This window comes from Canis lupus, chromosome 7, assembly GCF_011100685.1.
Source record: "Canis lupus familiaris isolate Mischka breed German Shepherd chromosome 7, alternate assembly UU_Cfam_GSD_1.0, whole genome shotgun sequence".
NCBI lineage: Eukaryota > Metazoa > Chordata > Mammalia > Carnivora > Canidae > Canis > Canis lupus.
Window position 1 is genome coordinate 39,759,833 of NC_049228.1, and position 27,075 is coordinate 39,786,907.

Sequence of the window (27,075 nt, forward strand, 5' to 3'; positions counted from 1 at the left end):
CATGAGGCATGCGACAAGAGGCAGAGTCTCTGACACTCCCCCACTGCCCACCCCCTTTCCTAGAAAGCACAATGCCCAGAAGTCACAGGCGTTTTAAACTTCCCTCAGTATTTCCCTGTATTTTATGTAACATCCCAAGTAGGAGTGCCATTCCAAGGCACTTTCCAAGGAAGAATCGAGAACTATGGGTGGTTAGGAATGCCTGAGGCCACCCAAGGAAGTAGGGCTGAAACCTGCATCAATTTCTCCATTTCTCCTGCTTGTGCTTTTGCATTGGGCCACACAGGCTCACTGCTCTTCCTAAGCGGGAGTGAGAACTGTTTATTAGAGCACCCATCATTATGGAGTGCTGCGTGGGGCATGACACAGAGTGGGCTTAGCACCCACAGCCCTGCCTGCTGAGGACTCCCCATCAAAGACACTGCTTAACCCTACCTGGCCAAGAGCTTAGAAAAGAAAAATATTTCAGACCGGCACAGTGGTTCTGAGTCTTGCCCTAACCTCATGCCTATTTCACCTCCACACAGGTGAGCAGTCTCATGAGAATGTGTTCATGCAGTCATGAAGGCTGGCGAGTCCAAGATCTGCAGGGGGCCGGCACCCTGGAGATACAGGAAAGCTGATGCTGCAGGTCCAGTCTGAAAGCCACGGGCTGCAGAATTCCCTCTTGCTCAGGGGAGGTCAGTCTTTTGTTCTATTCAGGCCTTCACCTAATTAGATGAGGCCCACCCACATTATGGAGGGAAATCTGCTTTTACTCAAAGTCACTGATTTATGTTTATTTTGTTTTTCTGTTATTTTTTGAAATCCAGGATGGTTAATATACAGTGTTATGTTAGTTTCAGGTGTACAATAGAGTGATTCAACAATTCTCTACATTACTCAGTGCTCATCACAACAAGTGTACTCTGAATCTTTACCTGTTTCCCCCATCCCCCTACCCACCTCTCCTCTGGTGACCATTAGTTCTTAGAGTTAAGAGTCTGTTTCTTGGTTTGTCTCTGTTTCTTTTTTGTTTCTTAAATTCCACATACAAGTGAAATCATATGGTGTTTGGTTTTCTCTGCCTATTTCACTTAGCATTATACTCTCCAACTCCATCCATGTCGTTGCAAATGGCAAAACTTCATTCTTTTTTATGGCCGAATAATATTCCATTGTCTATATACCACTTCTTCTTTATCCATTCGTCAGTCAATGGACATTTAGGCTGCTTCCATATCTTGGCTATTGTAGATAATGCTGCTATAAACATGGGGGTGCATGTATGTTTTCGAGTTAGTGTTTTCATATTGTTTGTGTAAATAACCCATTGACAGAATTACTTATCATATGGTAACTCTATTTTTAATTTTTTGAGGAATCTCCATACTGTTTTCCACAGTAGCTGCACCAGTTTGCATTCCCACCAACAGAGCAGGAGGGTTCCCCTTTGTCCACATCCTTGCCAATGTGCTTTTCTTGTGTTGTTGACTTTAGCCATTCTGACAGGTGCAATGCTATCTCACTGTGGTTTTGACCTTTTTAAAAATGTATTTATATTCCGTTTGCCAACATTTAATATAAGGTTTTGATTGGTATTTCCCTGATGATGAGTGATGTTGAGTATCTTTCCGTGTGTCTGTTGGCCATCTGGATGTTTTCTTTGGAGAAATGTCTGTTCATGCCTTCTGCCTATTTTTTAATTGGATTATTTGGGTTTTGGGGGTGTTAAGTTCTTTATATATTTTGAATACTAACCCTTTATCTAATATGTCATTTGCAAACATCTTCTCCCATTCAGTAGTCTGACTTTGTTTTATTGGTTGTTTACTTTGCTGTGCAGAAGCTTTTTATTTTGATGTAGTCCTGCTTGTTTATTTTTGCTTTTGTTTCCCTTGCCTCAGGAGAGATATCTAGAAAAATGCTGATACAGTGAATGTCAGAGAGATTACTGCCTGTGTTCTCCTCTAGGATTTTTATGGTTTCAGGTCTCACATTTGTCCTTAATCCAATATGAGTTTTTTTTTTTTTTTTTTAGATAGTATGAGAAACTGGTCCAGTTTTATTCTTTTGCATGTTGCTATCCAACTTTCCCAACACCATTTGTTAAAGAGACTGTCTTTTCACTCATGGAATCCTTTGTCAGAGGTGAATTGATCATATCATCATCAGTTTATTTCTGGGTTCTCTATTCTGTTCCATTGATCTATGTGTCCATTTTTGTGCCAGTACCACACTGTCTTGATGACTACAGCTTTGTAGTATAACTTGAAGTCTGTACTTGTGATACCTCCAGCTTTGTTTTTATTTTTCAAGATTGCTTTCGCTCTTCAGGATTTTTGTGGTTCCAAACAAATTTTAGAATTGTTTGCTCTATCTCTGTGAAAAATGTTATTGGTATTTTGATAGAGACTGCATTAAATATGTAGATTCCTTTGGGTAGTATAGATATTTGAACAATATTTGTTTTTCCAATCCATGAGCATGGAATGTCTTTCCAATTGTGTCATATTCAATATCTTTCATCAATGTTTCATAGTTTTCAGAGTACAGATCTTTCACCTCTTTGGTTAGGTTTATTCCTAAGTATTTTATTATTTTTTGTGCAACTGTAAATGGGATTATCTTCATTTCTCTTTCTGCTGCTTCATTACTAGTATAGAAATGTAACAGATTTCTGTATATCAATTTCATATCCTGTGACTTTATTACTCAATTCACTTATCAGTTCTAGCAGTTTTTTGGTAGAGTCTTCAGGCTTTTCTACATATAATATCTTATCTGCAAATAATGAAAATGTCGCCTCTTCCTTACCAATTTGGATGCCTTTTATTCCTCTGTCTTGTCTGATTACTATGGTTAGGACTTCTAGTACTAAGTTAAATAAAAGTGGTGACAGTGGACACCCCTGTCCTATTCCTGATCTTAGGAGAAAAGCTCTGTTTTTCCCCATTGAGGACGATGTTTGCTGTGATTTTTTCATAGATGGCCTTTATTATGTTGAGGTTTGTTCCCCCTAAACCTACTTTGTTGAGAATTTTTATCATGAACGGATGTTGTACTTTGTCAAATGTTTTTTCTGTATCTATTGAAATGATCATATGGTTCTTATTCTTTCTCTTGTTGATGTGATGTATCACGTTGATTGATTTGTGAATGTTGAACAATGCTTGTTGCATCCCAAGAATAAATCTCACTTGATTGTGGTGAATGATTTAACATATTATGGGATTTGGTTTGCTAATATTTTGTTAAGGATTTTTGCACCTATTGCACCTATGTTCATCAGGGATATTGGCCTGTAATTCTCTTTTTCTTTTGTGGTGTCTTTATCTATCTTTTTGGTATCAGGGTAATGCTGGCCTCATGGAATGAATTTGGAAGTTTTTTTTCCTCTTCTATTTTTTAATAGTTTGAGTAGAATAGGTATTAACTCTTCTTTAAATGTTTGGTGGAATTTACCTGTGAAGTCCATCTCGTCCTGGTCCTTTTGTTTTTGGGGAGTTTTTTTTTGTTTTTTGTTTTTTTTTTTTTTAATTACTGATTCAATTTCACTGCTGGTAACCAGGCTGTTCAAACTTTCTACTTCTTCCTGATTCAGTTATGGGAGGTTTTATGTTTCTAGGAATGTATCCATCTCTTCCAGGTTGTCCAACTTGTTGGCATAGAGTTTTTCATAATATTCCCTTATAGTCCTTTGTATTTCTGTGGTGTCAGCTATTTTTACTCTTTAATTTCTGATTTTGAGTCCTTTTGATGGGGGGCAATGGGGGAAAGTGAGTCTGGCTAAAGGTTTGTTGATTTTGCTGACCTTTTCAAAGAACCAGCTCCTAATACCATTGATCTGGGTTTTTTTTTTTTTTAATTTCTATTTTTAAAATTTCTGATCTAATCTTTATTATTTCCTTCCTTCTACTGGTTTTGGGTTTTGTTTGTTCTTATTTTCTAGATCCGTTAGTTGTAAGGTTAGGTTGTTTATTTGTGATTTTTCTTGCTCTTTGAGGTGTGTCTTTATTCCCTCCTCTACCATTTTGGTTGCATCCCAAAGATTTTAGACCATTATGTTTTCATTTGTCTCCATGTATTTTTTAATTTCCTCTTTGATTTCTTGGTTGACTGATGCCTGTTTATTAACCTATTATTTAACATCCAAGTATTTGTATTCTTTTCAGTTTTCTTTCTTTTTTTTTTTTTTTTTTTTTTTTTTTATTTATGATAGTCACAGAGAGAGAGAGACGGGCAGAGACACAGGCAGAGGGAGAAGCAGGCTCCATGCAGGGAGCCCGACATGGGATTCAATCCTGGGTCTCCAGGATCACGCCCTGGGCCAAAGGCAGGCGCCAAACCGCTGCGCCACCCAGGGATCCCTCAGTTTTCTTTCTTGTGGTTGATTTCTAGTTTCATAGAGTTGTGGTCAGAAAAGATACATGGCATAACTTAAGTATTTTTTAATCTGTTGAGACCTATTTGTGGCCTAATATGTGATCTATTCTGGGGAATGTTCCATGTGCACTTGAAACAATGTGTATTCTGCTGTTTGAGGGTGGAACATTCTGAATGTATCTGTTAGATCCATCTGGTCCAATGAGTCATTCAAAGCCACTATTTCCTTGTTGATTTTCTGTTTGGATGATCTATCTATTGCCATAAAGGCAGTGGTAAAGTCCTCTACTATTATTGTATTATTATAGATTACTTCCTTTATGATTGTTATTAGCTGCTTATGTTGTTTTTGGGTGCATAAATATTTACAATTGTATATCTTCTGGTTGGATTGTTCCCTTTATGATTATATGGTGTCTTTCTTTGTCTCTTGTTACAGTCTTTGTTTTAAAGTCTATTTTGTCCAAGATAAGTGTTGCTACCCTTTCTTTTCACTTCCATTTGCATGATAAGTGCATCCCTTCATTTTCAATCTGCATGTGTCTTTAGATCTGAAATGAGTCTCTTATGGGCAGCATATAGATGGTTCTTGGTTTTTGTATCCATTCTGTTACCCTGTGTCTTTTGATTGGATCATTTAGCCCATTTACATTCACAGTAATTATTGTTAGGAATTACCTATTGCCATTTTGCTACTTGCTTTATGGGTTGTTTTTGTAGTTCTCTTCTGTTCCTTTCTTTTCTTCCTCTCTTCTTTCGTGGTTTGCTGGATTTCTTTAGTGATATATTTGGATCCCTTTCTCTTTTTTTGCACATCTATTACTGATTTTGGATCTGTGGTTACCATTAGGTTTATATGTAACATCTTATACATATAGCAGTCTACATTAAGTTAATGGTTGCTTATGTTTGAACTCATTCTTTACCCCATCTCCCCCAATTTTAGGTATATGGCATCAGATGTTACATCACTTTATTTTGTGAATCACTTGACTGTTTTTATAGATATACTCATTTTTGCTGACTTAAGTTTCTGTTCTTCTGCTTATGGCATTTCCTATCCACTCAAAAAGTCCTCTTTAATATTTCTTGTAGGGCTGGTTTAGTAGTCAGAAATCCCTTTAACTTTTGTTTGGGAAACTCTTTATCTCTCATTCCGTTCTGAATGACAGCCTTGCTTGATAGAGTATTCTTGGTTGCAGGTCTTTCCTTCCAGCGCTTTGAATACATCATGCAACTCCCTTCTGGTCTGCAAAGTTTCTGCTGAAAAATCAGCTAAGAGTCTTATGAGGTTTCCCTTATATATAACTGCTTTCTTTTCTCTTACTGCTTTTAAAATTCTCTCTTGATCACTGCATTTTGCCATTTTAATTACTATGTACCTTGGTTTTACCTCCTTGGGTTGGTTTTGTTGGGGGTTCTCTGTACCTTCTGGATCTGGATTTCTCTTTCCTTCCACAGATTTGGGGAGTTTTCAGCTATTATTTCTTCAAATAAGTTTTCTGTCCCCTTTTCTCTTTCTTCTCCTTCTGGGATCCCTATAATGTGAATGTTATTATGTTTGATGGTGTCACTGAGCTCCCTAGGTCTATTCTCATTTTGCATGTTTTCCCCCTCTCTCTGCTCAACTTGATTACTTTTCATTACCCTGTCCTCTGGGTTACTGATCTGTTCTTCTACTTCCTTTTGTTTACTACTTATTCCAGGCAGTTTATTTTTAATTTCATTATTGAGTTCTTCATCTCTGATTGGTTCTTTTTTATGTTTCCTATTTCTTTTTTGGGGGTCTCACTGTCTTCCACTCTTAAGTCTAGTGTGTATCTTTATGACCTTTACTTTAAATTCTCTATCAGGAATATTACTAATCTCTATTTTGCTTAAGTCCCTTGCTATGATTTGGGACAAATTCCTCTGTCTCCTCATTTTGTCTACTGTTATTTCTGTTTCTATGTGTTAGGAAAGTCTGCTTTGTCTCCCATATGTGAAGGTAGTGGCTTTATGAAGAAGAGGTCTTGTAGTGCCCCACAGTGCAATGTCTCCTTTTCACCAGAAAATGGTGCCTCAGGGGGTTCTTCTATGTGTGTTGGTACAGGGGTGTCCTACTTTTTGTCTGCAGTCCAGTCTGTGATGATTCTCTGCCTGTTGTGGGCAGAGTCTGGTCCCTGTGTTGTTAATGGGCCAGTCCGGGGCCGCCTTGGGCCTGAGCTGAGTCAGACCAGGTGTTTGCCAGAGATGAAGTAGCACCAAACTGCAGGGCACTCTCCCTATATTGTCCCTCAGAAGCTTTTATTGGTGCACGGGGCCTGCAGTCAGACCAGCTGCCTGGCTCCACTCCTGGGGCCGCTGTCAGACTGGCCTGTGGTCCTCTTCCCCTCTCCCTGGGGAAGGACTCACTTTGGAGTGGGGCTGGCCCTTGTCAGGGCTGTCTGCACACTGCCAGGGTGGTAGGACTGTTTTGGATGGGTTCTACAGGAGCGTATTAGAGGAGAAGGATTCTGCATTCTGGAGAATGCAGGGGTGGGGCACAAGGTACCAACAATACACCATGGGAGGGAAAACTGACCAAGTTGAAGTAGAAGGGTCATGTCCTGAAGATGAACATGGGCAGGGCCAGCTGTTAGCCAGCTAGGTGGAGAATTGGTGCTGGACACCTGGTTCCTGCAGATGTCCTGTATCTGGATTGGGGGCCAGAGAGGGAAATGGCTCCTGCCAGCTAGCTTGGAGAATTCTCATAAAAGACCTCTGCCCCTCCAGCACACATCCTCAGAATAGCAAATAAACTCCCTCCCACATACCCCAGGCATTTTTCAAACTGCTGCTTCTGTGCTGTGTATCTCCATGGGGCTGTTTGCTCTGTCTCTTTAAGGGCAGGGACTCAGCATCCTCCCACCCTCTCAGCTCTCACAGAGCCAAGTGTGCTCATTTTTACAGTTCCAGGTGCTACCCACTGATTGTAAGAACTGGCAAAGTTAGGCTCCTCTGGTTTTCAAAGCCAACTACTATGGGGGTTCCTCTTCCCTGTATGGGTCCCCAGTGCCTGAGGCACCTGGGCTGGGTTCTGCTCCTCTTCTGTGTCTACAGCTGCAGGTCCCTCCCTCCTGAGGACAGTGTCGGCCCAGTTTAGTTCCCATCTGTGTCTCTGCCCATTGCACTTTCTTCAATGTGGACTCTTGCTCATGTTTAGCTGTGGAGAGTCTGTTCTGACAGTCTTTGGGTCATTTTCTGGGTCATTTATGCCAACCTGGGTGTTACCTACCTGGGTGTTACCTACGTGTCCCCCTGGGGCAAGGTGAGCCCAGGATCCTCCTACCCCACCATCTTCCTGGAAGTCCCTCAAAGTCACTGACTTAAATGTTAATCTCATCCAAAAACACTGTCATAGGAAATTCAGAATAATGTTGACCACATATCTGGGCACCATGGCCCTGTGAAACAGACGTAAAATTAACCACCCAAACCCCAGCAGCTAGGACTATTGCAGGCTCTGGGCCATGATGGGCCCTGGCCAGGAGGCTTGGCTGGAGAAGCAGCACAGAGTTGTTACGGCCCCAGTATGTAAGAAATCATCATGAATCTCAGCATCTGTCAACAAGCTCATTTTAGGAAGGAGGCTGCCCTAAAATAACTTGGAAAAAGTGTGATCCAGCCTACTCCATTTAGGGATGAGGAACCTAAGGACCAGAGAAGAGAAAGGACTGCAGACACTCTGCCCTCACAGCACATACAGGGCGGTACCACTGCCACAGGAGCAGCGGCAGCCCTCAATACTGAGCTGTGGGCTGTCAGGAAAAGGCCCCACAGAAGGATAACCAAGCCATGAGTTCCCAGAGCAAGGCTCAGGGTGGGATGGATGATCTCGCAGCAAGTGCGCATCACCAGACCACCTCACAGCCCTCACCACCTGTAGGTTCACAGAAGGCACAGAGCCTGCGCTCATGGAAAGAGCATCATGTGAGAGTCAAGAACTTCAGTTTGGTCCTGGCTTTCTTTGCTCTTGACTGTGTGATGTTGGATAATCTCTTTGCCCTCTATGCCTCTGTTTCCTGATGTGCAAAATGAACCCACTGGCTTAGATGGGCATTTCTGAGCATGGGAGAGGAATGGTAAGCATTTCAGATTCCTTAGAGGAGTTGTCAAAACACAAGAGGCACAAGCCCTGCCCTCAATCTGCTAAATCAAAACCAGAAGACAGCACTTCCAAGACCAGCTGAGAACTGAACTCTGTCCATCACTATAAGTGTCTTGAAGAAATGTTATGTCAGACCACCGGCAGCATCCCTTAGACAATAAGAGCCCAACACATAACCCTCTTTGGGAAACTACAGACCCAAGCCAGGTTTATACTTGGTCTCTGACTCTTACCTGTTGATACCATTTCATGGAGATACCATTTCAAATCTCTGTGAATACAAATGTCTTTAACATAGCAGCCTCCATCTATAAACACTAATTCAAAAACATAGCTTTGATCTGAAAAGTAAGCCTGAGCCCAGGCCACGTATGTGTAGAATGTGAAGGACATATGTGGAGTCCCCCTGGAGTATGAGTGCCTTGGGGACTCCAGGACACCGTGCACTATGAGAGGAGATGCTTTTGTTCACTGCTGCTATGAGACGGTAGAAAACAGAGATGCTGTCCTCCTGCTCCTGTTTCTGGCACAGAGCTCCTAAAATCCTCCCTTACCCAGTGATAAGGGCGCTAGGAGCATTCCTTATTCATAGGAGGCAATTCGGGGCGGGGGGCTCTTGGGTGGGGGCTGGGTGCCAGAAAACCTGAGTCATGATTAGCTTAGAATTTTCAACCCCACCCCCCACCCTCCAGAAAGGGGAGAGGGTGGAGGTGAATTAAGAGCTGGTCATCCCTATGTGAGGAGGCCTCCATAAAATCCCAGTATCTTGGGGTTCAGAGAGCTCCCAGGTTGGTGAGCACACCCATGCTGAGAGGGTGACATACCCCAACATCACAGGGACAGATGCTCCTATGTCCAGGACCCCCCCCCCCATACCTCACCCATGTATCCTTCATCTGGGTGTTCATCTGTACCCTTTATCATATCCTGTAATAAATCGATAGACATGTTTCCCTGAGTTCTGTGAGCTGTTCTAGCAAATTAGTCAAACTCGAGGAGGGGCCTCAGGGAACCTCCTTTGTGGCCAAGTTGGGCAGAAGTTGTGGGTCACCTGGGGACCTACGACTTGCTGTTGGCATCTAAAGTGCGGGACAGTGTCATGGGATGAAGGCCTTAACCTGTGGGGTCTGCACTGTCTCCAGGTAGACAGTGTCAGAACAGGGCTAAATTGTAGGATGCACAGCCGTGTGTGAGAACTGCTCAGTGTGAGAAAACTTCTACCCATCAGGTGACCAGAGTGAAGTGCTGTGTGAGCAGGAGAGGAGACTCAGCAGCAGGAAGAAATGAAGTTTTTCTTATACAGCTGCAACCCCTGCACCTGGATCAGGGCTAGGCATATAGTAGGTGCTCAATAAGTAGCTACTGAAAGAGTGAATCAATGAATGAGTTTGCCCATCTTTATATCCCTGGCCTCGTGTTTGTGACAACTGATAAATCAGTGCATTAATAAATGTGAAGGATTTCTAAACTTCTCAAAACACTTTCATAAATACCTCACTAGCTCATCACAACCATCCAGCCAGTTCTCCCTGCAAAGGAGGGGACACCCTGCTACCCCACACCATCTTCCCAGGTGGGTACATGCGTGCCTAAGGACAAATTTTCTATGCACCAAAGTTGGAGTCCAGGGGAATCCGGGGTCCTAGAGGGCAGTCCCCTGAGGGCTGTCACATGCCTGTCCACCAAGACGCACGTCTCAGATTCAGAGCCTCTGTCCAGACCCACCAATTAACTAGGATTTACCCACATGCAGGAGTACATAAGGATACTCTACCTTACAAATATATATATATATATTTCAGGTGGTTTATCAGAACTATATAAAAAAGTGAAAAATAATTGAAAATAAAAATTAGGTCCAGAAAAAAATTTAAACCTGAATAAAATGAAAAAGTTGCAAGGGAGAAACATGCACACATGAAGCCCCAAAGAGCCAAAAGCTTCGATTGCTGCTCCCCCGAAACTAAAGTGCAAAGAGAAACCAGTGGCACAGCTCTCGGTGCCCACAAAGAAAAAGATGTGCTAGCTTGTCAGAGGAAACAAACTGTCCCCCAGCCCAGACACCTAAAATTGCTCACTGCACATATTTAAACTACAGGAGAGGATACTGCATAGTAACAGGAGTTAAGACTCTTTATCGTAGCATCCCTTAATAATGGCCGAGAAACTGCACAAAAGTGTGGCATGGCAGGACCCTCTCCTGGGGAGTCAGGACAGCACAGCGCAGGTTTGCACGTGCCTCCAGCCAGGTGCTGGAACAGCTGGAGCAACGCAAGGAGGGGCTGGGGTCTCCAGCAAAGACCTGTCCCATGGGCGAGCGCTGGTGCTCATCAGGAGCAGCTCCCATCACGTGGAGGCCCCAGCAACACTGACAGGGATGCGGGGAAACTGAAGAGTCTACCCACGTACCCGGATTCTGATTCTAGAACAAGGTTTCAGATAATGGCTGAAAGAAGTGTCTGTTGAGGCCACTCCTCACTTTGACCAAGAGGGAAAAGAAGAAAGCTGTCTCAGCGGCATATAGAATATGCTCTTTATTTAAAAACAACAAACTCCAGAGCAAGGAGGGAGGCATCAGGATTCTCCCAAAGGAGCTCCAAATCTCTGAGCTTAGGTTAAAAATGGAAGAGGGGCGAGCACACAGCTGGCTCACTTTGTTCAAAACGGGTATCTGGCCTGGCCAGAGGCCACTCCGACGGACAGCACAACGCAACGGCCCCGAGCATTCACACGGAGCTCACGCAGCTGCGCATCCCCAGACGGGTGGCGCAGATGCCCTCTTGCGAGAAGCGTGTGAGAGTGATCCGCAAAGACGTAGAAATACCCGACATCCAATCGCTCCCCACGTACAACACTGATCTGAGAAACGCAGACTCACTAATTTAAGGAAGAAAAACATGGAATGGCCAGACTAGGTCTAATAAAGCACCGTCCACGTAATCACTAGGTCCTCCCACTTTGAAACGTGGTTGGCCAAGCAGGGCTTTAGGGGGAAAATGTAACCCGTAACCCGGTCATTCATTCGTTTCACCTGCCAGCACTTGGCTGGTCACTGAGCTGGGCGGGTTCAGAGTGTTTCTCTCACTCCAGGTGGCCTTCACCATCACAAGCAAGGAAATATCTGGTGAGTCCTGCTTCTGCCTCGTGTCCACCCCCTCTGCCCACTCAGCTCCCCACAATCTCCCAGTGAGACCTTGACCAGTAGGCCTGGGAAGTCAGGAGCAGCCCTCGTCAGGGACACGACACCCACTGGTGGTCTCAACCCCGCCAGCTGGTGTCAGCTGGATCTACCCTGCTTCCCTGGGTTTGGTTTCTGGGAGTCCTGAGAGATGCCCCTGCGGGGAACTCCACTGTCTTTCCTGATCCCTCTGCATTGATGTAGTTTGTACAATGGGATCCCTCCTCAGCTACTGGCCCCGTACATGACCTGCTCACTGGGGCCAGTGGCTGTCAGGCAACACTGCTTAGCCCTTGTCTCCTGCCACCCCCAGCCTGGAGTCCATCCCCCCCACACCCCTGTCCTCCTATAGCAGACAACTGGCAGGAGCCCAGCTGCCCACGAAGGGACTGATGGCCTGGGACTCCTATGCCAACCTCCATGCTAAGCTCATCAGATCTGCTGACACTGCACAGACCAGCTGGCAGCCCCCCAGGGATTGGAGCCAGGCTACTGCCCACCACCTCACATCCAGTCCCAGTCTAGGAATCCCAAAGTTGCCCCAACCACCTTGCTGGTCTGTTTGGGTACAAGCCTCTGGCCTTTGGCTGCAGGCTGGGAGGTCACGGGCCAGTTTCCTGCTCTCCTCTCAAACCCAGAAATTACAGGTCAGACTTCCAGGCTAATATTGCTGCTTTGCAAGAAGAGCCAATGGGTCAATCACATTATGAAACTTTCTCAACCTCACTGATAGGCCACAGAATGCAAATGCAGATAACAGCGAGATGTTATCCTATACCTATCAGATTGAAGGAGAAGCTAATTGTGCTAAATTAACTGTGGTCAGGGAAGCAGGGAGAAAGGAACCACCTGCTGCTGTTGAGAACATGAGTGGATACAGCCTTCAGAAAGCAACCTAATAATACTTACTGAGGCCAGTATGCATACCCTGCACCCAGCAACCCCCCTCCTAGGGATCTGGCTCATTTAAAGAAAGGCAGCACCACATAAGAGCAGATGTCCAATCGAAAAATGGGCAAAAAACACTGGAAACACAGTAAGTACCCATCAGTAGGAGGACTGATCATGCAGGGGTGCGTGGTACAGCCTTGGGTGACTAGTGAGCCTAACCTGGACGGGCTCCCTGGCCACTGCTGGTGAGAAAAGCCAAATGCAGAAAAATGTAAAAGCAAAACCAAGACACACCCTAAAAAAGTATTCATGTTTGTACCCAAGCATGAGGGAACCTATGAAAGACAAACACCAGGCTGTTCCCCAAGTTTGGGAAGTGACCACAGCAGGCACTGTAGCTGGAGCGGATTGTTATGCAACAGGACAACAAAAAAACACAATTTAAGTCATGGTAGAAAACACAGAATATATGACTTAATTCCATTTATGTACAATGTGCACATGTGGATCCGTAGTAAGATTCATGAAAGTCGTGACAGGAACGCTGACAGGGGCTACCACTGGGTGGTTTCCCCACACCATTCACGAGCTATTTGCATTTTTACAATGAGCATAAATTATTCACATAATCAGGAAAATACCCTGCAAAGCTATCTTACTGGATTTTTTATTCCCCTGCTTTTCTAACTCTATTGACACTCCAAACTCACTACTTCCAACCAAATAAACCACATCATAGCAGCAGCTTCGGACAGCACTGGGCTCACTGTTCATTAGTTTTGAACTGTGTGCATGCATATGGATGTGCATGCCCATGGGTGTGCATGCCTGTCTGCCTATGTGTGTGCATATGTGTATATGCCTGCCTATCTGCATGTGTGCATGTATACATGTGAGTGCCTGCTTCTATGTGTATACATGTACGTGTGTACATAACCTGCCTGTGTATGCATGTGCATTCCTACCTGTGTGCATGTGTACATGCATGTGCATGCCCACCTGTGTGCGCATGCCTGCCTGTGTGTGCCTGCATGTGCATGCCTACCTGTGTATGCATATGTGTGCATTCATGTCTCCACATGTATGTGCATGCCTGCCTATGTGTGTGCATTTGTGTGCATGCCTACTTACCTGCATGTGTTTATGTGTGTACGTGAGTGCTTCTGTGTGCATGCATGTGCATCTGTGCATCCCTGCCTGTGTGTGCATGTGCATACATGTGTATCCCTGCATGAGTGCACGTGTGTGCATGCCTGCCTACCTACCTGTGTACACACTTGTGTAATATCTCGCTCTCTCTCCAGCCCATCACCATCTGAATAAGCACACAGAAAACTGAGCCCTGGCACCAGGAGACCCCATCAAGCTGCTCTCTCTACTGAACACATGGGCTCCACACCTACTGCCTTGCTTTGCCCAAGGAGCCCAGACCGTAAGCTGGGCTCCTGTGGAGCCATGCTGAGTCCTGGAGGCAACCATGGGGGTGCACCAGAGAGCCAAGGAGTCTTCACCTCAATTATGATCTCAGGAGCTGGGTTCTGACAAATCTTCGCCCCTTATTTCCAGGCCGACAGTGTATACGGCCATCCTGTGAACAGAAAGCTCTTTTTGAAGAGCATACCAATTTGCTAAACGAATTTTGCTGTTGTGGCTGCTTTAATTGGAACAGCCCTCCTTCCACTGCCCTCCACCCCGCCCCCACACTGCTCCAACACAACACAACTCATTCAGAGCCAAAACCAACCTAAGGCAAGGGCAGCAGGGTCAGGGCCTGCCTTCCTTGGTAAGGAAGTGGGGCGCCACCACTTGGCTCCATGCTCATTTGCATATAGTTTTATATAAATTTAGATGTAAGCCTCAAGAGGCCTAATTTCAAGTGTTTAGAATCAAATTGGTTAGTTTGTGCAACTTGTCAGATGTATGCAACCAGTTGAGCTTCCCTGCTTGGTCAGGGTCCAGGACACTTCCACCTGTTGACAAGCACTGCTGCACTGCTCAGGCAGGAGAGCCCTGACTCGCACCTGGGACAGAGCACCCAGGGCAGAGGTTCCCTGCTCAGCCCACAAGGGCTCCCTTGCCTCAGAAGCTGTTGCTGTACGGCCAGCATGGCTGCTGCTCCGTGTTTAAAAATTCTCTTTCAGGACACATGGGTTGTGCGCAAAGCAAAGCTCAGCTGTCCCCCACACACAGCACTTGGGGCCCGCCAAAGAGCATGTTGGTAGGTGATTACACATAATACCTGCAGCCCATGAGAACACCAGGAGGGCAGGAGCCATACCTTACTTACTGGAAATTTCTGCCAACTCAAAGGCCTCAAGCATTCCATTAAGCACAGTGTATATACTCAGTTCTCATTCTACTGGCTCTATAGGTGCTCAAGCAACCTCCTCCACTTCGATGTGCAGGTGCAGGGCAAGGCAGAGATGGGCAGCAACCCAGCCCTACATGGTGCAAACCCTCCCCAGCAGACGTCACATGTGGAGCCTGGACTGGGGAGAACTGATTATTTTGCAATTAACAGAGGGGCTCCTGGGGGTTTTCTTTGCTTGAACCAAGTTTCCCCTGAGTTTCTGCATATCCAAACGAAGCCAAGTAGGGAGAACCCTACTTTGAGTTGGGGTAAACGTGGGGTTCATTATTCACCCAATCAATGACATTGAGCAGCTATTACGTACCAAGATTTCAGGCATATACTGGAAAATAGGTATACGTTGCTATATTCATTTCCTACAGCTGCGGTATCTAATTGTCACAAATGTAATGGCTTACAGTGAGCTAGTGGAGGTCAGGACTCTGAAATGGGTCACATGGGCCTGAGATCAAGCATCAGCAAGGCTGCGGCATTCCTTCTGGAGGCTCCAGGGGAGAATCTGTCTCCTCACCACTTCACCCTGGCCCTCCTGCCTCCTTTGCCAAAAGCCCTTTGTGGTTACATTGGGCCCAGCAGATAACCTCTTCCCCATCTTGGTATCCTTAATGTAATCCCATCTGCAAAGTCCCTCTGGCTACATAAAGTAACACAAGTGCCAGGAACCACGGTGTGTGGGCATCACCGGGCTATCATCCTGCCTACTGCGACGATGGATGAACACAATACATGAGGGAAGCCCACCATGTCTGGGCTGACTGCATAGCCCAGGGATTCAGAAAGGAAGAAACTCAAGGAACAAGGGACATCAGATTATTTACATTCAGGATAAATCACGACCTCTGGGCCTGCCATTCCTCTCACTAATAGAAGGGCCGAGAGCCTCCTGGCTCCTTCTGCCTCAGGAAGCGAGGTCATCTGACTGCAGAAGCCACCAGGCCTGCCTACTAGGGCAGGACAGCTGTGCAGCAAAAGCCCTGTCAGCCCTGCATGCGGTTCCTGTCTCCTGAGCAGGATGCCTGCCACCTCCTCAGCTCCGTGACACCCCTGGGGCATGCGGGCTAGCTAGTGGTAAACTCTGGATTTAAGCTTAGCAGAGGAAGAAACTCCAGCTCACAGGTTGACCAGATGCCTGGGGTTCCAGCACTGGAGCTCTCTGCACTGGGGGGTGATTCCTTGTTCCCGTGATGCTACTCCAGGTTCTTATCTCTGCATCTCCTTCAGAAACATCCTAGGGGACAGGGGAGGGGAACGCAGATATTCCTGCAGAGACAGCTCTAAGATCCCCTTAATGAGCAAAGCTCTCCCTGAGCCTGGACACAGCTCCTTGCTTCTCGCTGGCTCTGAAGAATGAGGATTGCCTGTTCCTTACCTGGCACCAACGGACATTTAATGACTGAGCCAATGAAGGGGAGACGCTATCTACGATCTTTCCTTCCTTGGGGGAACTCACCTCCTAGTTCCACACCCCCTCTAGACTGCTAGCTCCCCAGGGACATCCACACTCTCTCCCCTGCTCCCTCCCCACCTTCCTCCAAACCTCAAGGTCAGCACACCCAGAAAGGAACTCATCAACATTCCTCTTCAAAAGCCGCCCCTTCAGAGGGGTTCAAAGATTTCAGTGATTTTTAACTCATTTCTTATCCACCTGCCCCTGATGCCCTGAGCCAGCACCCGCACCCCCCCCCCCCACCGGCAACCCTGAACCTGCGGCTCACTTTGCTGATGTGAGAGCACCAGCAGCTTTGACCATCTTCTACCATACCCTTCCTCTCCCCACACTGGGGCTTCCCATCTACTTTCTCTTTGGTCACACTGCCACCAGCCACAAATTCTTGACTCTAGGTCTCAGTCCAGTCTTTGAACTTCTCCAGGATTAGGGTTAGTACTTATTCTCCCAAGTTGTTGTTGTTGTTGTTTTTTTTTAATAGACTTTAACTTTTAGACCGGTTTTATCCACAACAAAATTGAGTGGAAGACACACAGATAGACTCCCTGTCCTCATGCATGCACAGCCTGCCTGTAATCAACATCTCCACCAGAGTGGGACGTTTATTTCACTGAGAAAACAACGTCGACACACTAGAAGCACCCTAGAAGTGCACAGCTTACACGAGGCGTCACTCGGGTACTGTGCATTCTGAGGGTCTGGACACAGGTGTAGGGACAGGTGTCCACCACAACAGCGTCACTTAGGCCTCGACATCCTGTGCTCACCCTTCTTCCAGCACCAGGCCACCCCTGATCTTTTCCTATCTCTACAACTTGGCCTTTTCCAGAACGTCACAGAGTTGGAACCACACAGGACAGAGACATTCCAGACTGGCCTCTTCCACTTACTAACAAGCATTTAAGTTTCTTCCATGTCTTTTTGTGGCTCGATAGCTCTTTTCCTTAATTCCTCCCACATATCTAAACTTCACCTTCCCCTGGGGGCTCTGAGCCAGCTCACTGCTCTGGTTCCTGCCATGACAGTCAGTCCTCAGGGGGACCTTCCTGCCACAGGGCTGGCCACACAGAACCAAGTCCCCACCAGCAATGCCAGCCACCCCACCCCACCCTGCTTCTGCTAACCCTGCAGCCAGGCGGGGGAGGGGGTCACACATCCTGCCTCACCTCAGTCCCTACTCAGCAATCACAGTCCACAGACAAATCACACCAGACTCCTGACCACTTCTCCCAAGTGCATCCTGACCATCTGGATAATCCCTCCACCCATCTGTGCTCCAACCCCCAGAAGGGCCACCTCCGCATGATGACCCAGTCAGATGGGACTGTCATGGAGCCTCCATCACTGATCCCACTGCCTGATGTTACACTTGTTACCTCCGTGAAAGATCCTGAGGACTGGGCCCATGTCTTTCTGCGCATGTGCCCTGAAGTCCCAGCAGTGACTGGCAAACGGGTGCTCAGTAAAGTAGGAATAAATACGGCTGGTTCGCCTGGGGACTGCCCAGCACAGGGCTGAAAATCCCCATGAATGGCCGAAGGCAGGAGAGCATCTGATTCATGACTTAAACATACCCGAGCTCCCTTCTGTGTCTCCCACTGCTTCCTGCCCCTGGGCCGGTCAGGTCCCAACGAGCTCCTTCGGGGAAAGAGAACATCCTGCCCTGTGGAGGCCTCCAGGTGGTGGGAGGGACCAGAGTGAGTCTGGGGTGTGCCCGTCTACAGATGTCCGGGCTGCCATAGCCATAAACCCCGGATAGCCAGCCGGGCTCGGAGCACGCCACCCCCTTCCTGACCTGTCACCTGCACATCAGGACCTCCATCCTACCTCATTGTCCACCGTACTTAGGAAACAGATGCATGAGGAGCACAGAGACAGTGGCCACAGCCCGGACTTCAGAGCACATTGGAGATGCCCCATACCACTGGCTGTACTCCCTCCACAGCAAGTTCCAGAACAGGCATGCAACCTGGCAAAGTGCTGAGGAAGCGACAGGCACTGCGGCCACTCCAAGCCTCCCTGTCACTTCTACTTGGGTCTCCTTCCCAGATCAGGCCAGTGCCGGGGGGGCCTGGCGCCCACAGCAGCCTCCAGCACCAAGCAGCACCCAAGAACACAGCACAGAGAGTAGAGGTGGCGCGCAGGGCCCCGGGGACATGGGAAGCAGCACACTTCCCCTGCTACAGATGGAACCCTTCTGAGCACGTCCGGTCCTTCCAAGTGAGGAAGGCCAGCAGTCCCAGAGTGCAGGTCCATGCTGCTCCCCACTGCTCTCGAGGTGTGGCACCCACACCACCTTCCTGTCCTGTCCTCCACCCCGCCGGCTAGAGCGCAGGGGCCAGGTGGTCGGTCACCCTCCCTGCACGCCCCCATCTCCTGGGCTGCAGGTCTCTGGTCGCCAGAAGCCTCGTCCCTCTAGTGGCGGCAGGTGATGCTGCAGCCTGGCAGGAAAGCCCTGGGTCTCAGGCTGGTGAGAAGGGTCAGGTGTTGGCCCACAGCCAGGGAACGTGAGCAAACAGATGGGCAGGGGTTCTCCCTCTCGTGTTGTGGAGGTGGCTGCAGTTCACCATGCGCGTCCAGGCAGGCGTCAGAGCTGAAAGGCCCGGGGACCGTGTGTGCCCCACACCCTCTCCCAGGTCCTGGAGGCCAGCTCCACAGCCACCACGGGGGCGCGATTATCCGGAGGACATATTCACAGCATCCTCCACACATTCAGGGCCGTGTGCAGGCCTGGGCCAGGAGCTGCGGCGACAGCCACAGCAAAACGCACACGGGTCCCCAGGGTCCTCTGCCACAATGTGAACGCCGCCCTAGATTCACACGGCTACACCACCCACCTGCCGGCTTCAGAGACCTGGAGTCCCCTGTCTTGACCGGCCTCTCTCCCCACATGCCCCAGCATCCAGCCACAGCACGGAGGCTGCCCGGCCTTCACGAAACTGCCCCTCCTGGCCTTGCTCCCACCACTCACTGACCTGCCTGGGTCACTCCAGTCGGGCTGACTGGCCTGCAGGGGTCACAGGGGACCAGGTTATGCTTCACATCTTATTGCACTGTCTCTAGCTTCCTAAATGTAGATGAGCTTCCACGTAGATGTGGCTGGAACCAATGTCCAAAAGATTCTGCAGCTAAGATGCTCCATGGACGCAGCTGCCACCTCCGCAGCCCCTGCCCAATCACGTGCACCTTCTCCAGCATGCTGAATGCCCCCCAGGGCAAGCCCTGTCTCATTCCTTGGTTCGTGTATGATAATTGTGGAACAAAACAGTGCATTTGAGGACAGGAATGCATGAGCGACAGCCACACACACGGCTGCAGCCACCAGCTAGCACACAGACAGCCTGCAGCTGCGTCCAGGGATCCGCCTCTGAAGAGGGCCGCTTCCTGGCTTTTGTGTTCAGCTTCACTGACAAGTGTCCCTTCAGACCCCTCTCAGAGTTTACAGCCCCGAGCAGCATCTGGTCACAACGTCCCCCTTCTCCTAACTGCCCCTGAAAGGGTCAGGCTTTCTGTACCAAGATGAAGAACCAACCATGTCTCACTTCCCTTCCATCAGAGCAACTTATGGTCCTGGAACCAGGAGAAATCAGACACATTGATCATTCTCTTAAAAACAAATAAACAGAGGCACCTGGGGGGGGCGGGTAGGACGGGGCCTGGAGGGGTCAGTCCTCAGCCAGCACAGTGGCCAGGAGCTGTGCTGGGGGGCGACCGGCCAGGAGCAGTCCTGGCTTGGCCACACGCTCCCCGTGTGAGCACAGCAAACCTTCTGTGCCTCCATTCCTCATCCAGAAAACAGGTCACTAAAGGATCCGCATAACAAACATTGAGGACACGGGGTCCCTGCAGTAGGATAGGGCCTGGAGGGGTCAGTCCTCAGCTAGCACCAGTGATTCTACAGCGACACCCACCCTCCACGCAAGGGCAAAAAGCAGCCAACACAGGTAAAACATCATTCACAAGCCCCTGTGTCCAAACAGCATGACCAGCACCCTCCCCCAAACCACCATCCCCATAGGCAAGAGTCATCGGAATTTTGTGACCACTTCCCTGTGACTTGTGTGTACCTGGAAGTCTGAGACCTGCTGACTTAGGATAACCTGAAGTGACACCTGACACATCTGATGATCACCTCTACAGCAAGTGAATGCCTGGCCTCCTTTGGGGCCTGAGAACTGTGCTGGCAGCTGGACGGGGAAGCCAAGGCAGGGAGGTGTCCACAAGGCCCTGAACCTCCACAGATAGAGCTGGGGATGGAGAAGTAAGGAAGCATTGTCTGGGGTGGCTGCAGTGCCTAGCGCCCATGCCTGGGAAAAGGACAGTGTCACCAAGTAAGAGTGGGGACCTCACGGGGCCAGCTGCAGAAGGGTGCTGAGCAGGTCCCAGGGGGTGCAGGTGGTCATGTTCAGGCACTATTCCTGGGAAATGCCTGGTGGGCCTTCCTGGGGGGGTGCTTCCCATCCTGTACCATCCCATCCTCATCCTCTCCCCACCTTTCCCCCTCCCTGTCCCCTCCCCTCCTCAAGGTGCCCTGCCCATCCTGCCCAGGGCTGAACCCCTCGCTGTGCAGCAGGTGCTACAGTTCAGGACAGTGGCCGGCAGCACCAGGGTCACCAGGAGGCTCAGCCCAGGCCCGGGCCCTGCCCTCAGTGGCTCAGCCATCACGACCCACCTCAAGGACCCTAACGACACTGCCACATCCCAGCAGCACTAAAGGCGAGCCTCAGAGGCCCAGAGGAACCGCTGCTGTCTGACCAAGGAGGCAAATACAGCACAGAGTAAAATAATTCGGTGTGATCCTGACCCAGTGTCAACTGTTTTGGAGGAAACCTGCCACCTGCACTTGTCTTCACACTGCTCCTCCCTCCTCCACCTTTGGATCTGCTTCCCTGGGACATAAGGAGCAGTGGCCTCCAGCCTGCCCCAAACAGCCCCTGCCCAAGGACCGCTCAACCCTCCCTCGGGCGATGACACACAAAAGACATCTTGGCCATGGGTGCTGACGTCCCCCATCACCACCCAGACCTCCTGGCCCTTGGGCTCAGAGCCGCCCCCAAGTCCCAGTTCACAGCACAGGGGGCAGGACCTGCTTCTCCGCTCCCCGCCCCCTACCCTGGGCACAGACACAGGAACAGAGAACAGCTAGGAAAGGCAGTGGGGATATGGCAGGGTGAGTACAGTATCCAGAGGGTCGCCGGACAGGAGACAAAGGGCTGAGTCTGAGCCAGGAGAGCGCAGGTGGCCCAACAGACAAAGCGGACTCAGACACCCTTGGCAAAGAAAGGGCTTTGCGCTTGTCAAACTGCCTCTGGCACCTGTTGCTCAGGGTGGGGAGCTGTGAGGTTCCACGGGGGCAGAGCCAGAGCCCAGAGGGCCTCAGCTGCCTGTGCCGATGGAGAAACCAGGGCCTGGAGCGTGGGTGAGGCCGCGGTGTGAGCCAACACTCATGCACGCACGTGACACAGCTCAGGGCTCCGCACCCTCTCACAGCCACCCCACAGAGGGAGAGGAGGCCCAGGCAGCACACAGTGCTCCTTCTCAGCCCCCCCTCCCACACAGGTCCGAAGAACTCAGGATGCAGGACAAGGGGACCCCACCAGGAATGATAGCACCCCCCCACTCCTACACAGGCCTGCAGGGCTCGGAGTGCAGGATGAGATGGGAGGGAGGGGACCCCTGATTCAGGACACTGGGGGGATGGGAGGGGAATGGGACCAGGACAAGGAAAGACCCCTTTGTCTGACAATGGAGGAGGCCACGACCCGGAGAGACATGGACAGACCTGCCAGGGCCAGTTCAGTGACGGCACACAGAGCTTTCTGTGTCGCACTCTGAATCAAGACAGCTGTGCACCTGCCTCTGGGATGCACACCTCTGCTCACAAGGAGGGATGCCCCCCTCAAAGACAGACAGACAGAGCACATACATGAAAAATGCAAAACAACCCTCCAGTGCTGGTCTTCCTTGGGCTCTGCATTATATTAAAGAGGTGGGCAGAACCCAGGGGGGCCTTCTCTTCCTGCCCCACCGCACCCTCCTCTTCCATCCTGGGAGAAGCCTGCTGGACACCCAGGGTGCGCCGTGGGAAGACCAGACAGACACGTGTGTATTCCTTGCTTCGGTTGGGATAAAACCCTACAGGGCACCTGATGTAAACTCCTGGTGGAGGCCCCAGTCCAAGGGGTTTGGGCCGGTGGCCTCCACCACGTCCCATGGCCTCTCGGGGTTGACAGGGTCCCATTTCCAAATGAGAAGACTGACTAGATGACCTCAGGTCCCTTTTGGCATCAGGACTCGAGCACTGGATGATTACACGACTCCACCTCCTCCCGACAATTTAAGTCAAATTAAAAGAAAACAGATCAGCAAACAGACACCACACCGCCTGCCTGCCCCGAATCCAGAAGTGCCGTCCGTGCAGCGCACAACAGCCCACTAGCCCCTGACAACACTGGCTGAGCCCTCCACCCCGAACCTTTACTAGCTTTGGTTGTGGTTTGTTGTAGCGACGTTTTTTCCTTGAATAAAATGTTGCGGGATCCCTGGGTGGCGCAGCAGTTTAGCGCCTACCTTTGGCCCAGGGCGCGATCCTGGAGACCCGGGATCGAATCCCACGTCGGGCTCCCAGTGCATGGAGCCTGCTTCTCCCTCTGCCTGTGTCTCTGCCTCTCTCTCTCTCTGTGTGACTATCATAAATTAAAAAAAAAAAAAAAAATGTTGCCCTCGGTGTTTGACATAAGAAAGGAAACACAGAGTGAGGGGGTCCGGCCTGACAGTAGCTCCTAGGGGCCAGGGCCTCACAGGGGCGGCAGGGCGCTCCTCTGCCTCCAAGGCCCTCTCCTGCTGGGCCTCCTGCCCACAGCGTGCGGCTGGGCCCCAGTGGCTGAGGGGACAGACTTCTGGAAACAACAGCTCCTCCAGAGCCACAGTCCCTTAGCTATAAGAATCCTGCCACCCCTCACTTTATTTGGCTTTGTGATGATCCCAGAACGTGGAGGAACTAATTATAATGGAGGAGCCAGCGCACAGCCCTGCTCTGAGCCAATCACATCACCTCCTCCCTCGGGAGACAACTGGCCCTGCCTCCCATTTACAGAGCAAAATAGCTCACCGTATAGTGGTGGAAGTTGCCAGCGCTGCTAATTATAAGAACGTGGCTCCTGGCGGGAATGCAGAGGGGTATCTTGTAAGTGGTACAGACAGAGTTTGGGAGGGGCCTGCTGTGCTCGGCTCCGCCAGATGTGGGGCAACGGGGGTATTTCTCAGGAGGAAGTGGGAATTGGGACCAGGGATTGCTTTCCCAAGGCGAGAAGGAAGAGCTGGGTTTCACTCTGCCATTTATCCTCTGGAATTGGGGCCAAGCAGCCCGGGAGACAGCAAACTGGCAAGACACGGTTTTATAACTCCTGAGTCATACACCTGCCACTCCAGCTTCCAGATGAGCATGTGCTCTGCTAGGTTCCTGCAAAGTCCTCCTCCAAGTAGACGCGGTGAAAGCTGTGCACTCAGAAGGCAAAGCCATGTGCCGTGGAGGCACGTCACGTGGCCCCTGTGGGATACTTCAGGCAAGAGAAGGTGGAGACCCTCCTCAGGGGCAGTGTACAGCCACAGCTTGAATGGGCCCCGGTCCAGCAAGTCCAGCGTCCTGGCCGGAGCACCGCAGCCCCGCATCAGGCGGCATGAGCTTCTGCAGCCGCCGTGGGCTATCACAGCACGGGCTCTGTGGCACCAGGAGCTTACCCCTGCTGTAGAGACAGGTTTGCTTCCTCTGAATACAGGGCAGGTGACAGCTAGGCTGAAGAGCTCAGGGAGTGGACACTGTCACATGTGGGTCACCCAACGTCTGTGCCCTTCCACATGGGTCTGATTTCATCTGGAGAAACACCTCGCCCCTCTGACCGCAGTCCCAGGGGGAAGATAAATCCAGGAGCCGGAGACCCCAGAACACTTCTACTCACCACTCAGTGTGGCCAACAGGAGCACAACCCACACTGAGCCTAGAAGACTCTCCGTCCTCAGAAGCAGGAATTCAAGGACAGAAGGAAGAGGGCCAGGGACCTAAATCCAGGTTACTCTGCATGTCAGGTCTTGTGTTCCAGACCTGCTGTGCACTGTGTGAGCACTCCACTCCTCTCCCCAGAAATCCCTTTGTGGATGAAGGTGGTCAGGACCGATCTCTAGAACCTCAGCAGATACATGGAGGGTCACAGATGGAGAGCAGGAAAGGAACAAGATGCACGCAGCAAACAGGGGAAGAGCCACAGAATTCCACAACTGGTTAGGACCCCAGAGACCACTGTGTTCAGTGCCTTCACTTTACACATACATGCACACAGGCACACATATGTGCACCCATGCATTCATGCACATGCTCACACATGTGTGCACACACTCGCATGTGCACACACACATGTACCAGTGCATGCCCACGCTCACACATGCCCACACATGCACACGCTCACACACACCCACACACATGTGCGCACACACACATACCCGTGCACACACGTGCACGCGGCCCAGGGAGGTACAGGGACTCTACACCACAGAGCAGTTTGTGGGAGAGTGCCATGTAGCAACAGCGCCAGCCCCTCTTCCAGGGCATGACTTTTGGGTCTAAAGCTACCAGGCAATGAGGGAAAAGGGTGTCGGGACAGAACCCGTTTCTCTGTGCTCAGCACATATGCTCTATTGGCCTCCGCTCAATCCTCGCACTCTCTCTAGAACCTCCAAGAACAATCATCCCGGGGTTAAGTCACGCTCCAGGAATGCCGCAGGGGCTCAAGGTGCCGCCGTGGCTCACTCGACCCCCAGTTCCAGACAGTGCTTCTGCAGGCGCCAGGAGGCCGCCCCCCACCTGGCACCACTGCCTGCTCCCACACTGGGGCCATCCCCAGGCCCTCCCTCCTCGCTAAGTGGCTGGTGTCAGCAGAAGCCCCTCCACCACCAGGACCCCCGCCCCGGGGCCTGCCCAGGGCCGGTGACAGCGAGGACAATGAAAGCTCTGTCAGGGGATCCCTGAGTGGCTCAGCGGTTTAGTGCCTGCCTTTGGCCCAGGGCGCGATCCTGGAGTCCTGGGATCGAGTCCCACGTCGGGCTCCCAGCATGGAGCCTGCTTCTCTCTCCTCCTGTGTCTCTGCCTCTCTCTGTGTGTCTATCATAAATAAATATATAAATAAATAAATAAATAAATAAATAAATAAATAAATCTTTGAAGAAAAAAAAAAAGAAAGAAAGAAAGCTCTGTCAGGTTTCAGGCAGGCCCATGGGATTCGGGGGTCCTGCACCGTTTCCCAGCGAACATACAGGACGGAAGGGGAAGGGAAGTGGCATCTATCTGTTCAGAGCAGAACTGAGAAACAGTTGGCACAAACGTGTTCTCTCTGGCCCTGGTCTGCCTACAGCTGCCCGAAGCCTCCCCAGCTGGCAGTGCCTCGGGCTGTGGGGCTTGGTGTCCATGCGCACGTCCGGTCCCCCGCCGGCAGCCTCCCCAAGGGGCAGGTGACGCCGTGGGGCACCCTGGAGCCACTCCTGCTCGCGTGCTCAGGGTTCCCGTCCCGTCCGGCCTCACAGCTCCAGTTCCCGCTTCCTAAGCTCTGCCTTCTGCAGGGCTGGAATCGCTGGGCTGTCTCCAGGCCCGCAACCCCTGCAGTTGCGAATTCCTTTTCTCAATAAGCTCACAGAACACATTTAAATATTTTTTTTATGCAAGAGACAAATGTCTCTATTATATAGGGGACCATCTGGGCTGCTATAGCTAGCTGGCTATGTTGCTATCGGCTCTTTTTTTAGGGTTCATGAATCAGTTGCCAATACAAAAAAAAAAAAAAAAAAAAGGAAGTCAGCTCCAAGATTCCACTTCCCTCCCCTGCATTTTCCCAGCGGGAAAGCTGTATCCCATTGTCCAAACGGACCCCACGAAGGCGCCAACAGCACAGGTACCTAAGGCTGAGGCCCTGGGAATGTCAGCCCCAAGTTCTCCTCGCCCTGGGGGAGGGAGGTGGCATCAGCTAACATCCCAGCCCCGGGGCCCTCCAGCTGGGCTAAGGAGTATTGTGCAGCCTCTGGCAGATCTAGGATACGTGCCAAGAAGAAGGAACAAAAGGAGGTCAAAAGCAAGAGAGGAGGAAGGGAAGAAGGAAGGAGGAAGGAGAGAGAGAGTGGTCAAGGCCTGGCAGCCCCTGATGCCAGGGACGCACCAGCCACGGCACACCTGCAGGCAGCAGAAGGCAGCTGAGCTTTGGGTGTCAGGTGGCCAAATCCTGGACAGAACATGTCCCTGGAGGGAGAGGGGCGGAATGTGGACTCGTGGTGTCCAGGCCCACAGTTCCTCCCGATGTAGGAAGACAGGAGGCCAGGGCGTCATTCACCCAGAAACGCACACACCTGCAGCTTTTACAGACACTGCAAAGGACTCGTTAGAGTCCATTCTGGCGGCATGGCACCAAGCCGCCCCCACCGCGGGTAGCTCCGGGTACTGACCACCTGCACGCAGACCAGGCCCAGGCTCTCGGCCGCCAGCCTCTGGGCGTGGAGAGGCAGACAACAGCTGGGTGCACCTGTGACAACTGCCCCAAACCGTGCTGATGGCAAATGGGCACATGGGCACTCCCCACCTCCCACACCCGCCACCAACCCTGACCCCGGGGGGACAGAGAAAACAAATCCATCCTCCCCACGTGTCTGGCCAGGAA

General features: G+C 50.2%; 1 protein-coding gene across 1 annotated transcript in view; it reads right to left on the reverse strand.

The window, feature by feature from the left end:
* CNIH3 (cornichon family AMPA receptor auxiliary protein 3) overlaps positions 1 to 27,075 on the reverse strand; it is a 103,060-nt gene that overhangs the window by 65,226 nt on the left and 10,759 nt on the right. The window lies entirely within an intron of this gene.